This window comes from Helianthus annuus, chromosome 3, assembly GCF_002127325.2.
Source record: "Helianthus annuus cultivar XRQ/B chromosome 3, HanXRQr2.0-SUNRISE, whole genome shotgun sequence".
In the NCBI taxonomy this organism is placed as follows: Eukaryota; Viridiplantae; Streptophyta; class Magnoliopsida; order Asterales; family Asteraceae; genus Helianthus; species Helianthus annuus.
In genome coordinates, this window is record NC_035435.2 from 53127364 (window position 1) to 53139667 (window position 12304).

The 12304-nt window shown below is 39.9% G+C and overlaps 1 non-coding gene across 1 annotated transcript; it reads right to left on the reverse strand.

Moving 5' to 3' along the window:
• Positions 1–6157: 6157 nt before the first annotated feature.
• On the reverse strand, positions 6158–6264 carry LOC118491028. The gene has a single exon (XR_004890253.1). It is a non-coding gene; the product is annotated as a small nucleolar RNA R71 (small nucleolar RNA).
• Positions 6265–12304: the final 6040 nt, after the last annotated feature.

The window sequence follows — 12304 nt, forward strand, 5'->3', positions numbered from 1 at the left end:
AAAGACTCTTAGTCTTGAAGCTTTCGCTGAGGAATTTGCTGAACTAGAAGAGTCTCAACAGAGAGAATGGTGGGGAGGTGGTGAAGAGAAAGAAAAAGAGCAGGAGCAGAAGCCAAAGAAGATTGATGAAGGGATCATTGATACGTCACAGGAGTTGACAACTGAAAACTTGGGAAAGATGGCTTACAAGGTGCTGGCTGCTAAGGAACTTGAGGTAGACTCTAAGTCTGAATCTGAGTCTAAAAGCCAGGTCAGTTCAATTGCGTCAACGAGTGAGACATGTAAGAAAGTCAAAGGTGACAGTGACTGCAAAAATTGCATAAGAAACTGCAAAGTTTGTAGTACACAAGCTTATCTCAATGATACGAAGGTTAATGATCTGACAAAAAGAGTCAGAAAGGTTGAAGATCAGATTCTTGATCGTGATAAAATGCTCAAATTTTCAAATGATCAAGTTAAAAAGTTAACTGAGAAAATTGACAATGATAAAATTGAAGTAGAAAGAATTAGGAAAGAAAATGAAAAACTAATTCATGAAAATCGTCAACTCTCAGAAAATTTTAACAAGTTAAAACAAACGATAAAGGATTCTGATGAACGAAACAGTAAAACCAGAAAAGAAAATGATCATTTAACTGGAGTTCTTAGACACAAAGAAGAACAAATCAACAAGCAACTGGATGAGATTGCTAAGTTGAAGCTTCAGTTTGAAGAAGCTAAGATTGAGAATGAGCGCATCAATCTGAAATTAACCAGTTACAGCTCCGCAAGCTTTGTTTTACAACATATTGTTCCCAAACCCATTGGAAAGAACAAAGTCGGCGAAGATGTATATTCTGATGGAACAGGGGTGGGTTATCATCAAGTTCCACCACCAGTTCTAAACAATTTTTCAAAGAAACAATCAGGGTTGGTTAATGATGATGATGAAAATGAGTTGAAACTTCCGGACACAATTGATGTCACGTTCACTTCATCTTCCAATGAGGATAGTGTCCAAAATGAAGTTGTGAAAAGTGTTGTTGAGAATGTTTTAAAATCTGAAAGTGACACTACTGAGGAAGATGAATGTTTCTTGGACAAATACATTCCGAAATCAAAGTCCAAAAACAACTTAAATGAAGAACCTAATCTTGTCATGTATAAGATGTTGGGATCGGATAAGTTGTTTTCGGATTCTGAGTTTCCACTGGAGAATGTAAATGTTGCTAAACTGACAAATGTGTTCAAATTGATTGAAGTTGATCTGTCAGAAGTGAACAGTTTAAATCACACAAAAAGACAAATGAATTTTGAGAAAGATAAAGCTTACTACAAGAAGCCTGTTGTTCCACCACGTTTTTATAAAAACAATTGAAATAAATGGTCAGGTGGTTATCAGGGTGGTAAGACTTATCAGAAAAAAGAATGTTCAAAACAGAAGGTTTGTTGAGAAGAAAGTGTTTGTGATAAGTTCAAGTTCACTTTCTGATGAAGAATCAAAAATCTTTTCAAAATCAAACAAAGAGTTCTTTGAGAAAAAGGCCTCACAGCCTCAGTCTGAAGGTACAAGTCGGGTAGTTGACACTTGAACATGCTTCAAATGTAATCAAGTTGGACATATTGCACGAAAGTGTACCAACTTGAAGCCTAAGACTGAAGTTGTTGAGATTCAAAAGAAGAAAGTTGATGGGAAAGGAAAAGCTCCATTGGTTGTTGAGAAAAGTGTTTTGAAAAATGAAAATATCAAAGTCAAAATTGAACCTGTTAAGAATGTGGTAACTAAAAATGACAAATTTTACAAACGGGTTGCATCATCTCAACAAACATGGAAGCCAAAAGTGGTTGAAAAGAAAGCAAGTGTTCCAAATCCAAAAGTTTCTGAGTCGGAAAAACAATCATCTTCTACCACACCGGTAAAGATGAATGTTCCTTTGGATTATTATGTGAAACTTGAGAAAGAAATGCCAAAACTGAGAAGAAAGATGTTCAAAAGAAAGACCAACCATCTGGTCAACCTCAGAAAGATGAGTTTTTCTTATACAAAAAGGTTGAGGTTGGGTCTGAAGATAGTTTGAAAATGAATGATAAAAATTTTCCACCATTGATCACCAAAAGAACTGTCATTGATGTCCAGTTACCTGAGTCGATAGAGGCTTGGGTAACACCAGAATCTAACTAAAGTATTTGTGATATGTGCAGGAGCTTCGAAGATCCGTTTCGCGATGGATTATGGATAGTGGAGCTTCTCGGCACATGACAGGGAAGACAGCTTTGCTGTATGATGTTAGAAATTTCAATGGAGGTTATGTAGGTTTTGCTGGTAATCAAGGAGGTAGAATAGTTGGTGAGGGAACGTTATCCAATGGGATTGTAACGTTTGAGAGAGTGAATTACATTGCTGAGCTTGAGAATAATCTGCTGAGTATCTCGCAGATTTGTGATAGAATGTATACTACGCACTTCACATACAAAGAATGTTTGATCTTGAAACTAGGATTTGTTATCCCTGAAGAATGGATTATCATGAGGGCACCAAGAGTCAATGATCTGTACGTGTTGGATATGAGTGTAGCAACTACAACCATGGGTCAGGCTCATTGTTTTGTGTCTAGAGCAATGGAGAAAGAATCACAGTTGTGGCACCGCAAGATGGGGCATATACATCTGAGGAAAATGAATCATCTGGTGCACAATGATTTAGTTACGGGTGTTCACATTAAAGGTTTTCATCTGGAAGGGGACTGCATTAGCTGCGTCAAAGGAAAGCAGAAGAAAAAGTCACACCCTCAAAAGCAAGTCAATTCAGTCTCAAGACCTTTAGAGAGACTTCATATGGACTTGTTTGGTCCAGTGAACGTCAAAAGTATTACTGGTGATTACTACTGTCTTGTGGTTACTAACGATTATTCCAGATTTTCGTGGGTTTCTTTTCTGAAGTCGAAAGATGAGACATTTGAAAGCCTGATGTCGTCGTTCAGAAAAATTGAAAATGTGTACCAAGCATGAATCAGAAGAATCAGAAGTGATAATGGTACTGAATTCAAGAACAACAAGATGGAAGAATACTGTGATGAAAGAGGTATATTGCATGAATTTAGTGCTCCTTACACTCCGCAGCAGAATGGAGTAGCTGAACGAAAGAACAGGACACTAATCGAAATGGCTAGGACGATGCTTGCTGATTCTAAACTACCTGTAAATTTTTAGGCAGAAGCAGTTTCCGCCGCATGCTATACGCTCAACCGGGTTCTAACAGTCAAGAAATTCAACAAGACATGTTTTGAGCTAATCAACAACCGCAAACCAAACCTAAAGTATCTTGAACCGTTTGGGTCTCCCTGTACCGTTCTTGAGCCTTCTGGTAAGTTTGGTCCAAAGAGCATCGAGGGAATATTTGTGGGTTATTCAAATCCTATGAAACGAGTCTTTGTTCCAAGCTTGAAGCGGATTATTGAGGCGCAAAATGTTGAATGTCAAGGCAATACAATGCCACCACAAAATCCCGGTGATTCATGGCGTTTTCACAATGATACTTTATGGGATTCGTTTGAAATGAGAGAAGAGGAAGAAGAAGATTTCTTTGATGAGTTGGATATTCTGAGAGAGTATTGATGTGCACAAAATGCAACATATAAATTACATCAATAATGGTTTAAAACTAACCCTTTTTTAGTACTAATGTTGGAAAAGTGTGCTTTTGTCTTCCTTTTGTATTTTCAGGATTAAATGAGCTCAAAATAACAAAAGAAGCAAAAAGACAGCAAAATCTAACATAAATACAAGAAAAGGAACAAAAGTGATATGCCCGACCCCCCCGACAGCATCCTCCCAAGCAAAACAAAGAAGACAGAAGACTGAACACGCCCCGTGCTCAGCGAGCACGGGGCCGTGCCCAAGAAGCAGCAGAAAAGACAAACCTATAGAAGCTTCTACTGCCCACCACGGGGCCGTGCCCAGCGGACACGGGGGCGTGGTCAACTTGCTGCAGGCGCATTTATTGTAATTGCGAATTATAATTAATGAAGAGAGAGAGTGTCAGATGGACACGGGGCCGTGCCCGAGCTTCTGTTCAGCCTATAAATAGGAGTGTTTGGAGCTCTTGCAACTCATCCCTTGGCACACCACCTCTCTCACACTTCACCCACCACCCACCACCATCACAACACCATCATCCACCACCATCATCCATTGCCCATCATAGAGTGTGTGAGTCGTCTCGGGATCTAAGATTGATCGTAAGAGTTCTTGACAATCAAAGGCCATGTTTGCCTAAGTCTCTTACATCACTTGGTGAAGACAAGTGTTTAGTGTAATACTTTTTATTTTTAATCTTTTGCACTTTTTAATTGGTTTTGTATTAATGACTTTAATTACTAGTTTCTTATGTTGAAGGTGATTCTTCCTTATCGTTTGTCCGTGGTGTCTTGGTATTATTTTACTGTCTATATAAAATAAAAGATTTTCACCATTCATATCTCCACGGTCTATATGGAGGTATGTTGGCTACCTAGTCAGGGATTAAGGGAACGGTTTGGTAAGAGTCTTGCCATTGTTCAGTGTATAGATCCTGCAAAGGACCTGGGTCAAATTTAGTAGGACCTCCTTCAATACCCAAAGGTATTGGATGGCGGGGGTCCAAACTCTTTGATCCCCTCATAAGTTAAACTACTATTAAAACTTTAACCCAGCTACTTAGGACTGTATCCCTGCTGACTCAGACTACTTAGCTGAGGGTAACGTTGCCTTCAAAAGAGGGGCCTACTACATTATGCATTAATAACTTAATTAATTATCTTTCAATAATCCGACCCTTTAGGATTGTATCCTTGCTGACTCAAACTACTGGGTTGAGGGTAACGTTGCCTTCAAAAGAGGGGCCTACTACAATAATTAAGATAATCTCTTAAACAAGTGCAAAAGTGCGAAAATAATCAAAGGTTACACTACACACGAGTCGGATCCAAGTGATTCATCTTGTCTATCTATTTTTATTTATTTTTCAGCATTTTAGTTAGTTTTATTTTCTTAGTTTAAAAATCTTTTTCTAACATTTTGATTTGATTAGACGTTGAGGATAAACCGGTACTAAAAGCTCTTGTGTCCTTGGATGACCTCGGTATCTTACCAACACTATACTACGTCCACGATGGGTGCACTTGCCCATATGTGTGTTTAGTGTTAGTAAATATCGTGTTTTATAAATTTAAAACTTGGCTAAAAAGTGTAAAAAGGGCTTAAAATATACATCTAAATATATACACACTAACACGCATCAAGTTTTTGGCGCCGTTGCCGGGGACACAAGGATTTTAAGGAAGTTAGGAATCAACGGCCTAATCATTTTTCTATTTTCTTTTTATTTTTTTAGATTTTTCTCAATTTTTCAGCTTCTACAGAGCTCAGCACGGGCAATGCTTGGTCGGACACGGGCCGTGCCCAGCAGTATCACTAGCAGTTTTTATTTTCCGAGTTACAGAAGGCTGAGCACAGGGCCGTGTCGGTGCAACACAGGGCCGTGTCCAACTTTCCAGTAACATGGATCCGGAAAACAATCGCTGTATCTCCGACCACGGGCTGTGTTCACTGAGCACGGGGCCGTGGTGAACTTTCTGACCAACGTTCTTTTCTGTTTTTATTTCAGGACTTGGAACCAACCGCCACATCTGAACCTTCTACGTAGTGTATGAGCTCCAGTTCTAATAAAGACATAAAAGAACCTCTAGAAGAACCCGAACGCTTTCTCAGAAAAAGACTTAAAGCTAAAAACCAAGAGAAAGTTTCGGGGGACCCACTTCCAATGGCGGACCAACGTACCCTCATGGATTACCTACGACCCACCGTAAGTAATCTCGGCGCTGCTATCAATGCACCGAATGTCGAAGCCAATAACTTCGAACTTCGGTCACATTTGATACAAATGCTTCAAAACTCCGCACCCTTCCATGGGCTTGCGGACGAGGATCCCCATCTACATATTACTAATTTCTTAGAAATATGTGATATCTTCCGGATCAATGAAGCATCAAATGACGCCATTCGCCTCCGAATGTTTCCTTTTTCACTAAAAGACCGAGCAAAAGCTTGGCTCAACGCCCTCCCAGTTGGATCGGTAAACACCTGGGATGAACTAGCCCAAAAACTTCTATATAAGTATTTCCCTCCCGCTAAAACGGCTAAATTAATGACTGAAATTAATACATATTCACAAGAGGACGGGGAATCCTTATATGGAACTTGGGAAAGGTTCAAAGAGCTATTGCGAAAGTGTCCTCATCACGGTCTTGCGATATGGCAAAAAGTATCCACTTTCTATAATGGGTTGTTGTCACACACAAGACAAACACTTGACTCTAGCTCTGGGGGGCTTTTAGGTAACCGCCGCCCACATGAAATATACAATCAAATTGAGGAAATTGCTCAAAACAATTTTCAGTGGCACATTCCCCGAGGTAATAAATTTATTGCCCCGGGCGCCCATAAGGTTGATGAAAGCACTTCTTTACAAGCCCAAATCGAGGCCCTTTCTTCAAAAATTAAAAAGTTAGAAATGGCAAAAACGGTCTCGGTTATGGCCTGTGAAGGGTGTGGTGGGCCACATGAATATTGGAGTTGTATGAAAGAAACAGACGATCAACCAGAAACGGTAAACTACATTGATAATAGACCTAGGCCGTCGGGTCCTCCAACGAGTACCTACAACCAAGGATGGCGTAACCACCCTAACCTTGGTTGGAGAGAACCCGGCAATAGTAGTAACCAACAAAACCCAAACCAACAAACAAACTTTCAACAACCAAGAAATGAGTCACAAAATTTCCCTCAACAACAGGGTGGACGAGAGAGGCTCGAAGATACCGTATCCCGCCTCATCTCCGACACTGAAAAGAAAAACTCGGATCGATTTCAACAATTGGAATCGAATTTTAGAAATCAACAAGCTAGTATACAAAACATTGAAAAACAATTAAATCAACTAGCCCAAAATTTCTCCGAGAGACCACAAGGCGCGTTACCAAGTAATACCGAAACAAACCCAAAAGCTCAAGTTCATCTCATAACATTAAGAAACCGTACCGTGGGTCCCGTGGAAGCTCCGCCGCCACCAACCGAGGAAAGCACAACCCCGCCCCAACAAGATAAGGCTTCTCCATTTCAAGAGCCTACCAAGGCTCCTCTGGTTTCGTACCCCGGTAGGTTAATTCGTCAAAAGACCAATGAGCAATTCGCAAAATTCGAAAGTCTACTAAAACAATTGCATGTTAATATTCCTTTCATAGAAGTCCTAACTCAAATGCCTAAATACTCAAAATTCATGAGGGACTTCCTCACTCATAAAAGGAAAATTGAATCATTGCAATTAGTTAACCTAGGCGAAGAATGCTCCGCCCTCGTACTCAACAAGCTTCCCCAAAAGAAGATTGATCCCGGAAGCTTCACAATTCCTTGCTCGATCGGGGATTCCCCCATTCGTAATGCACTAGCCGACCTTGGGGCTAGCATTAACCTCATGCCCGCATCAATGTTCAAACGACTCGGCCTAGGAAAAACGAGCCCTACCAAGATGAGTATACAACTTGCTGATAGATCCGTCAAATTCCCGCAAGGTGTCGCTGAAAATCTATTGGTCAAAGTCGACAATTTCGTCTACCCGGCCGACTTTGTCATACTAGATATGGAAGAAGACACTGAAGTCCCCCTCATACTAGGGAGGCCATTTCTAGCCACCGCGCAAGCAGTGGTAGACATGAATGACGGAACACTCACTTTAAAATATGGGGATAAGGAAGTAAAGTTCGGGGTTGGGAAGAGAATAGAGGACGATGACCCAGTCAATTACATGAAGGTTATTGATTCGAGTTTGGATGATGCTCTCTGACGGTGCAACATGGGATGCAAAACATCCCGCTCGGAAAACATATAACCTCACCTTGGGTCTAGCCAAGGACCCTTATAAACATGGCGCACCACGGAGGCATTCCGCGGAACTATCCTTAGTTTAGTTTATTCTTTTAGTTTTAATTTGCAGGAATAAAACACACTCGTGATGGTCAAGGATAACAAGGGAAACGAGAAACATAGCCCCATGCACGAAAACAGGGCCATCCGACGACAATTTCTTCATCACAGTAAGCTCAGCACGGGCCGTGTCCGCCCAACACGGCCCCGTGCTACACACTCTGCAGAAAATTGCCCAGTTCAGGTAACTGGACACGGGCCGTGTTCGCTGAACACGCCCCCGTGTCCAGGCTTCTGTTTCTTTTCTTTAATTTTTGTCGCTGGCACCTGAACACGAGGCCGTGCCCGGTCCCCACGGGTCCGTGTCCAGGATGCCAGTAACATAAAATTTTGCTTTTAAACACCATTTTACACATTCAGTCAACCTAAAAACTTATTTTTGGGACACATTGAGGACAGTGTGTAATTTAAGTGTGGGGGGGATGCTAAAACCTTGAATTTTGCAAGTCCTAATAACAAGCCTTTCACAAAACTCTATTGGAACCGCTAATCACCCCAAATTTTTTCAAAAAAAAAAAAAAATTTTTTTTTACTTGTCTAAGTTTAAGTTGGGAATTCAAGTTCTAACAAGGTTATATTTTTACAAGTTTACAACCGATAGCGTCGAGATAAAAAGAACCAACATAAGAAAATTACGAAAATGCATGACAAACTTAGTTAAAATTTGATTATATATACTTGATCATATAAAAAAACCCTTTCCCACAAAAGTGAGTTTTGAGCCTTTAACGAGCATACAAATACATATCTTTACACTAAATGCTCATTTTTCGTTTCTTGTGTGAATAGCCGCTTGGTTCGTACGACTCTAGAACTTGCCACAACAATACATTCCCGGTCCTTACCAACTTAAACCCGAGTAAGTAAATGATGGAGGCATTAGGACTAACCCTTTTTCTTTCTACACCATTATTTTTCATTTTTTTTACCACCTACCCAAAATCCCCCTAGTTAACCCATTTGAGCCTAAACCTTTTCATTTCTTAACCCAAAAACCATCACCCTTTTTACCCACCTAAACTTTTTTTTAACCCTTTATTTTAGTAACAACGTTCGGTTTTCTAATGACTCTATTGAAAAAAAAAGTTATATATTTTGATGAAACCAAACAAACAAACAAGTTCATCAAAAATAACTTTGTTTGAAACAAGTGGTTCATCAAAATAAAATAAAAATGTGAAAAATAAAAAGTCTTTCAAAAAACCGACGTTGTTACACTTTTCGCCCTTTTTCTAACCACTAACCCAACCACCCACCTTTAGCCCAAGCCTAACCCTTCACCCAAAAAGTCCTCTTGATATTTACAAAGGTATAAAGTTAAAAGGAGGAGGATTGATTACTTGGCAAGCTTATGGTAGGAGTAAGCTCCATGCCGCTCTCGAGTGATTCACTAAAAATACACCTTCGGCTGAGTGTTGAGTGATTCCTCCGTGAGGTATGTGAACTTGTATATAAATGGAATTTTAAAAAGGTATGCTATGCCTAATAAATAATTTATCTTGGAAACGTTTTTAATAAATCATGATGAATAGGATTGTAAATAAATAAAAATAAAACCTAAAATAATCTTGGAATTCCCGACACTCTATAACAAGCCCAAAAACCTTCTCTTCTACCCATTTCATTTGGGAGTGAATAAAGCCACATTATAAAGAGTTTTGCTTGAGGACAAGCAAAGATTCAAGTGTGGGGGTATTTGATGTGCACAAAATGCAACATATAAATTACATCAATGATGGCTTAAAACTAACCCTTTTTTAGTACTAATGTTGGAAAAAGTGTGCTTTTGTCTTCCTTTTGTATTTTCAGAATTAAATGAGCTCAAAATAACAAAAGAAGCAAAAATACAGCAAAATCTAACATAAATACAAGAAAAGGAATAAAAGTGATATGCCCGACCCCCCCCCCCCCCACAGCATCCTCCCAAGCAAAACAGAGAAGACAGAAGACTGAACACGCCCCGTGCTCAGCGAGCACGGTGCCGTGCCCAAAAAGCAGCAGAAAAGACAAACCTATAGAAGCTTCTACTGCCCACCACGGGGCCGTGCCCAGCGGACACGGGGGCGTGGTCAACTTGCTGCAGGCGCATTTATTGTAATTGCGAATTACAATTAATGAAGAGAGAGAGTGTCAGATGGACAAGGGGCCGTGCCCAGCGGGCACGGGGCTGTGCCCGAGCTTCTGTTCAGCCTATAAATAGGAGTGTTTGGAGCTCTTGCAACTCATCCCTTGGCACACCACCTCTCTCCCAATTCACGCACCACCCACCACCATCACAACACCATCATCCACCACCATCATCCATCGTCCATCATAGAGTGTGTGAGTCGTCTTGGGATCCAAGATTGATCGTAAGAGTTCTTGACAATCAAAGGCCATGTTTGCCTAAGTCTCTTACGTCACTTGGTAAAGACAAGTGTTTAGTGTAATACTTTTTATTTTTAATCTTTTGCACTTTTTAATTGGTTTTGTATTAATGACTTTAATTACTAGTTTCTTATGTTGAAGGTGATTCTTCCTTATCATTTGTCAGTGGTGTCTTGGCATTATTTTACTATCTATATAAAATAAAAGATTTTCACCATTCATATCTCCACGGTCTATATGGAGGTATGTTGGCTACCAGGTCGGGGGTTAAGGGAACGGTTTGGTAAGAGTCTTGCCATTGTTCAGTGTATAGATCCTGCAAAGGACCTGGGTCAAATTTAGTAGGACCTCCTTCAATACCCAAAGGTATTGGATGGCGGGGGTCCAAACTCTTTGATCCCCTCATAAGTTAAACTACTATTAAAACTTTAACCCAGCTACTTAGGACTGTATCCCTGCTGACTCAGACTAGTTAGCTGAGGGTAATGTCGCCTTCAAAAGAGGGGCCTACCACATTATGCATTAATAACTTAATTAATTATCTTTCAATAATCCGACTCTTTAGGATTGTATCCTTGCTGACTCAAACTACTGGGTTGAGGGTAACGTCGCCTTCAAAAGAGGGGCCTACTACAATAACTAAGATAATCTCTTAAACAAGTGCAAAAGTGCGAAAATAATCAAAGGTTACACTACACACGATTCGGATCCAAGTGATTCATCTTGTCTATCTATTTTATTTTATTTTTCAGCATTTTAGTTAGTTTTATTTTCTTAGTTTAAAAATCTTTTTCTAACATTTTGATTTGATTAGACGTTGAGGATAAACCGGTACTAAAAGCTCTTGTGTCCTTGGACGACCTCGGTATCTTACCAACACTATACTACGTCCACGATGGGTGCACTTGCCCATATGTGTGTTTAGTGTTAGTAAATATCGTGTTTTATAAATTTAAAACTTGGCTAAAAAGTGTAAAAAAGGGCTTAAAATATACATCTAAACATATACAAACTAACACGCATCAGTATGAATCATCTCAGGAAAGGTTCCCAGCTGAGTATTATTCAAATCGACCTCGACAAACTTCAAATGACGATGAAGAAGGTCTAAGCAATGCTGGAGAACATGATGATATTCAACAAGATGAAGTTGCTCATGATAATCAGACGGCAGAGAATGATAATCAAGAATCTAAGAACGGACCAGTATTCGATCATGGTGATTCAGATTCTGAGGGGGAGAAAATTCAGATTTCAGGTCAAACAAACCCAGTTAGTGAACAAGTAGCAAATCAGAATGTTACCAATCTGGAGAGTGATGTAGATGTTCCAAGCGAAGTGATGCCAAGAACTCTGTGATACCATCCAGAGGATTTGATCATAGGAGAATTGCAATCAGGCGTTCGCACAAGACGCCAAATTGACCAAGGGCTTACTTGCTTTTATTCTACAGTTGCTTCTTTACAAACTAATTTTTCACATAGTTGTTTTATTTCGCAGATCAAACCAAGAACATACAAAGAGGCGTTAACTGAAGATTCTCGGGTCAATGCGATGCAAGAAGAATTAAGTCAGTTTGAGAAGTTAGGAGTGTGGAAGTTGGTAGATTCGCCGGACGGTCACAGGAAAATTAACACAAAATGGGTATTTAAATGCAAGAGAGATGACCGAGGAGTTGTTGTTCGAAACAAAGCTCGACTCATAGTCCAGGGCTTTAGTCAACAGGAGGGTATTGATTTTACAGAAGTTTATGATCCTGTGGCTCGACTAGAAGCAATTAGGATCTTTCTGGCATTTGCATCATGGAAAAACTTCAAAGTCTTTCAGTTAGATGTTAAATCGGCGTTTCTTTATGGGAAGGTTAAAGAGGAGGTATATGTCGGACAACCGCCGGGCTTCTCTGATCCAATCCACAAAAACAAGGTTTATTTGCTGGATA